This window comes from Acomys russatus, chromosome 30 (assembly GCF_903995435.1).
Source record: "Acomys russatus chromosome 30, mAcoRus1.1, whole genome shotgun sequence".
In the NCBI taxonomy this organism is placed as follows: domain Eukaryota; kingdom Metazoa; phylum Chordata; class Mammalia; order Rodentia; family Muridae; genus Acomys; species Acomys russatus.
The window spans coordinates 14,867,930-14,873,934 of record NC_067166.1 but is presented as its reverse complement, the minus strand read 5'-3'; positions in this window follow the sequence as shown (position 1 = coordinate 14,873,934).

The window sequence follows — 6,005 nt, the reverse complement described above, 5'->3', positions numbered from 1 at the left end:
TGAGGAGCTGCCTTCCCTTCCTTTTGAGCGGCACACCCCTCCTGAGCATCCCCACTCAGATGCAGTGTAGATGTTGAGGCACCTGGACCACGCCCCAACACCCTAAGAGCCAACCAGAAGTCAGCACGGAGCAACCTTGGTGAATAATTCAGGTGTCTAAGCTTGGTGTTTAAGGAATGGGGAGCAGTGCTCTGAACTAGCAGTCAGTTGGTCTGCTTTGCTCCCATAATTTCTAGTGTGGCTACAAACACAGTCTCTCAGAAGAGGAGATGCCAAGCCGTTGTGAGTGATGGCAGGGTTATTGAATAATCGCGATGCTTTGCTTTCAAAGATGATGTTTTTGCTTTCACGTCCCAGAGTTTGTAAGTGCATATTTATAATCACACAGAGCTAGATTATAAACCACTGACGGTCAACTTCCTGGAGACTGAATCAATCCTTGAGTCCTGGTGTGGTTGTTTTTGTAACGATAACAACCTGGGGTTCGTTCACCATTACCACTTAGCAGAATGCCACCTGATGCAGTTAGAGAGTGAATTCTGTACAAGCACATCAAGGCCCTTGGAGTCCCTTGCAATAACGAGCTAGAACTCATTCTTCAGCGCTTCCTGGCACCTCACCACCTCTAAAGACCGTGTACTTCTTTTTTTGTTTGTACGTTTTTTGTTTTGTTTTGTTTTGTTTTTTGTTTTTCGAGACAGGGTTTCTCTGTGTAGCCTTGGCTGTCCTGGACTCGCTTTGTAGACCAGGCTGGCCTCGAACTCACAGCGATCTGCCTGCCTCTGCCTCCCGAGCGCTGGGATTAAAGGCGTGCGCCACCACACCCGTACTTCTTTTTAAGATGCGGCTTATTCTTAGAAAGTGACTCCATAGTAGCCAGAAATCTGCTCACTACGACCTTCACTTGGTCCAAAGATTAGGACTGAGAATCCACAGAACAAGCTGCTGTCAGTAGTTCTCCGTGTGGCCGGAGAGATGGCTCAGTGGTTAAAAGCATGCGCTACTTTGGCAGAGGACCTAGGGTCAGTTCCCAGTACCCACATGGTGGTTCACAACTGCCTCTTAATCCAGTTCCAGGGGATCTTATGCTGTCCCCTTGCCTCTGTAGGCTCTTGCACACACGTGGGGCACAAAGACTCACTCAGGCTCATACATATATTTTTTAAAGATAGCTATTGGGCTTTCTAGATCTCCTTTTAATTTACTCCAAACAACAACAACAACAAACAAACAAAAACAAAAACAAAACAAAAAAGGTTTGGAGACATCACTGGCCATGTGCCATCTGTGTGTGACAGTCACTTAGCTTTTCTGTCAATATTCTCTTCTGTGAAATGAAAGGAACCACAGAAGTATCCTCACTGAGATGTTGTTAAAAAGATTGAATAAGATAATAAGGTATTTCAAGCAGCACCTGGCATAATGCACTGCAGTGTGTGTGTGTGTGTGTCTGTCTGTCTGTCTGTCTGTCTGTCTGTCTGTCTGTGTCTGTGTCTGTGCAGGTTTGTAGTTCCCTTGTCCTTATGCTGGCTCAATGTGAATCAAAGCCTCGGTATGTTGTTAGTGCCTGAGAGTCAGCCTGCACTCCAAGACCGACATGATGACTAGGTTAAGGTCATGTGAAGAGGGAAGTGTATGGCACAGCGAGAGGAGTGGGAGTGGACAGGCTACACTGGGAAGGGCTGTCCCTTCTGGGTCTACACAGCCCTTTATTTAGTTCTGTGGCATTCGGTATTGGAAACAGTGTAACAAATCTTTAAAAAAAAAAAAACTGACATGGCAGATGGTAAAGATGTGTTTTTAAATCTGGATGCATCAAGCTATAAAAAGAAGGAAACTCGGTTGGGACTCAAATAAACAAAGAATAGCTCATTTAGACCTTGTGAGGCCATTTACCCGCTTTCCAGGTTGACAGTTTTAACAGCTGCAAAAAAATGTCAAGTGTATCGTTCAGAATGTGAGCATCCCAGGGATGCCATGGCTTAAAAGATGTGAATAGGGACAGGAGTAAGAAAGTGGAGTGCACAAAGATGTTCGGAAGTAACAAGACAAGATGAGCGGTGGCAAGGAAGACGGACCTGAGCCAGCCTGTGCCTTGTGCTCCCCAAATGAAACAGGACACTGCCGCTGAGAATTGGGTCAAGAAGACTGCTGGATAAGCTAGTTTGTGTGTGCTGTTTTGTTTTGATGATGGGCAGCTGGAACATTATCGACAGGACAAAAGTCACCTCACGTAGTTAAACATGCAGGTCTCACTTTGGGTGTAGAGTTTCAGTGGCCTTGCCTAAGACGTTGGTGACACTAAAGTTGGTAAGGCTCCCAAGAGATAAGCAGATACACAGTTAGAGCTCAGTTATCTTGGTCCTCGGGATTGATCACATGGCTTTGCACATGCTAAGCAGGTACTCTATCACTGAGCTACACCTCCAAGCCACAAATTAAATTAAAAACAAATGTTTTGAGGTAGAGTCTCACAGTGTAGTCCAGGCCAACCTTGAACTGAGGATTCTTCTGCTTCGACTTGCCAAGATTACAGCTATGTGTGAGCATACATGGCGCAAACATTTTTTAAAGGATTGATTTTCTATGTGGAAAGACTGAAAGACTTAGATAGTGATTGGATCACAGTTTAAATAACAATAGAACATATTAGGGGAAAGTATTTCAGCGCCATTAAAACAAAACAAAACAAAACAAAACAAATCCTTCTAAACACAGCCTGGAATTTATCATAGCACTTCCTGTCTTATTCACCTTGTTCTCACAATACTAGACAACTCGTAATTTAAAATACCAGAAAAGCAAAGATAAAAGCATTGTTCAGGTAGAAGGAATGGTTGTACAGAAAGACTATTCCAAAAGGCTGTAAGAGAGTCCAGTAATATGAGGATTAAATTTCTACATACAAAAGCTCTTCTATTTTTACTTGACAACTCTTTTGAAAGTATAAAAGAAAATAGTCATTTCACAATCAGCAAAATAATTATCTAGGAAGAAAATTAACATGAGCTACATAGAGACTATTGAAGGAGATTGTAGTTATGCTGCTGTGGGGGTAATGAATAAGACTTCAATAAATACACTCACCTGCTCAAAGAAAGGTGGTGAGATACTCTGAACCAATTAACAACTGTCATAAGACCCTGAGGAAAAATATCATCGCACTGAGGAGAAAGAGGCAGGCAAACTCTCATGTTCATATGAAACAAGACTGCAGAGATCAAGGTAAAATCAGAAGGAGAAAAAAAAAAGGGTGCTAAGGAAAGTGTGGCATTGCCAGACAATCACTGTATATAACAGAGTAAATAAACCATGGGGCATGGGCCTGAGGAGATGGCTCAGGAGTTAAGAGTGCTTGTTGCTCTTCCAGAGGAACTTAGATTCAATTCCTGGCACCCACATGGAAGTTTATAACCATTTGTGACCCTGTTTCCAAACCATCTGATGCCCTCCTTCAAGCCTCTTTGAGCACAGGGCATGAAAGTGGTACATAGGCCTGTATGCACATAAAATATGCATACACTTAAAAATAATAATAAAAAGAATAAAATTAAATAAAAAATACACAGGCTACCTGTGTTTTTAAAAAAAAAAAAAAGGCAGTAGGAGAAATCAATATGCATAAAGGAGCATTTAAAATCAGCAAGGGGAAATTGGAGTAGTTAAAAATGGGGACAACTGGTCAACCACCTTACATATGCATTCTCTCTCTCTCTCTCTCTCTCTCTCTCTCTCTCTCTCTCTCTCTCTCTCTCCTCTCTCTCTCTCTCTCTCATGTCCACATGCACACACATATAGAAATTAATGTAATGTATTTTTTCTTTCTCTCAATTTAAGATTGATCTAAGTTTTGACCAAAATTCCATGAAGAAAAAGCCATAAAAGAAAAAAATTGTTAGACAAAAATGTTTAAATGTGTATGAATACACACACATCCTCTTAGTCTAAGCAGAGGGAAAGATGAATGAAGGAAGTGCAACGGGCATCAGCAAGCACTCGTCCACAAATCTTAAGGTACTTGAGGTCAACCTTTCTTCCACTCAAGCACCCAATACAAGAGAGGTGCAACAATATCAGGACGCCCAGTTTTATTGGGCTTTATAAGCAGATATTAGCCAGAGCCCAGGCAAAGCTCTTAGATCAGCGCTAGTAGAATAATCTCCATGTTCACTGCTCCAGGTACAGCACAGGACACTGTTAGCTAGATGTTTGTGGAAGCACAACACACAGGGAAGAGATGCTGTGCCAGGCTGGGCACTGGATCTGCAGTCATTGATACAGCACACAGGCCACTTCTGTGGAGGCACACACAGTCCCTAACAGAACCTGTGCAGCCCAACATGACTTCCCTTCCCGGGGAGTAGGCTCTCTCCCTTTGAGTGACTCCTGGGGACCAGCTCTTCATTTGTATCCCACATGACCTGACCCTCCCTGCCCAGAACTGTTAAAGGTTTTCTCTTTTCCATTAAAGACTTTCTAAAAACAAACAAACTTTTGATGTGTTACTTCTATGGATAAACCATCAAAAGCAATGGAAAGGTGACATCATCTTTCCCTCAAACAGACCCTCCTTGGGAGTGTGGGAAAGACTCTCTTTATGTTGTTTTGGAGCCAGCAAGGCAGCAGGTGATAAATAATACGCACATAGATAAAAGAATCCAAGTGCTGACATCCTGCCAAAAAGATTCGCATGTGTTTAATAGGCTAACGGGGACTTTGCTGACTTTACAAATTAGAGAATAGATTACCTCAATCCACTAAAGCACAGGAAAAGATAAGCAAAGATGAGATGTCTTTTTTTTTCCCATGTGTGTTGACAAGACCAAGAAGCTGATGAGTCTTTACAATGATGAGGATGCAGGGGACCGACACTCCTGTGCACCGACACTCCTGTGCACCGACACTCCTGTGCACCGACACTCCTGTGCACCAACACTATATAGAAATGTAAAACAGTGTAAACTATTTGGAAAACAATTTGCCCACAATGGCCAAAGTTTCAAGTTATACATCCTTGTATGAACAATTTCCTTACTAGGATGCAACCAGTATTTTGATATATGTCCAAAGGTGCATGTCTGGAAACCACCTCAATATCCAACAATAACATAAGTTAGTGAATTCTCAAACATTTACATATTTTAAAGTATAAAGTCATTGAAAGGGACACATTAAAGCTGGAGAGATGGCTGGCCAGGTGAAGGCACTTGCCACCAAGCCTGATGACCTGAGTTTGATCTCTAGAACCCACATGGTAGAAAGAAAGAACCTACTACAGCAAGTACATCTGATTACACATGTGGTATACACTTGTGTGCATGCAACACACACACACACACACACACACACAGAGAGAAAGAGAGAGACAGACAGACAGATAGACAGACAGACATGTTAGATCAGCATGCTGTGAAATAGAAGGACACTCCCAGATGTGTTAGGTGATGCCTGCACCTGTGTGTGACTATAGACCATTCTTGGAAGGTGCATTTCCCTTCCTTGGATAAATGTATGGGAACTGAAAGTCTAATGCCAGACAAGGTCCCCTCTTCACTCAACTCTATTTAGTCTGAATTTGTTGTGGATGGGCATTACCTTTTCCAGGAAATAAATCAACTTGACAAGTTATATAAAGATTCCTGGTTGTGAGGTCGGTAGCCAGACACCACGAGTCCCTGTAACAGCACAGGACAGGAAGTCCACACCACCAGGGATGTATAGCCGCCGAGAATGCCAGAGTGAAATCCAATGAAGCCAGCTGAGAGAACATAGAAAGTTTGTGCTCATTTTCCACTGCTATAACTGAATACTATGACTGGCTGTTTCTAAAGAATAAATGTCCCAGGGGTTAGGAAGCCCCAGAGCACAGTGTCCATGAATGGTGACAGCCATCTTGCGGTGTCACAGCATGGTGAAGGGCATTAGATGTGATGTAGAGCTAGTGTGTTAGTTGATAGTTGTCTTCTATGAAACCTACTAATACTATTTTGAGGGGCCCACCTTCA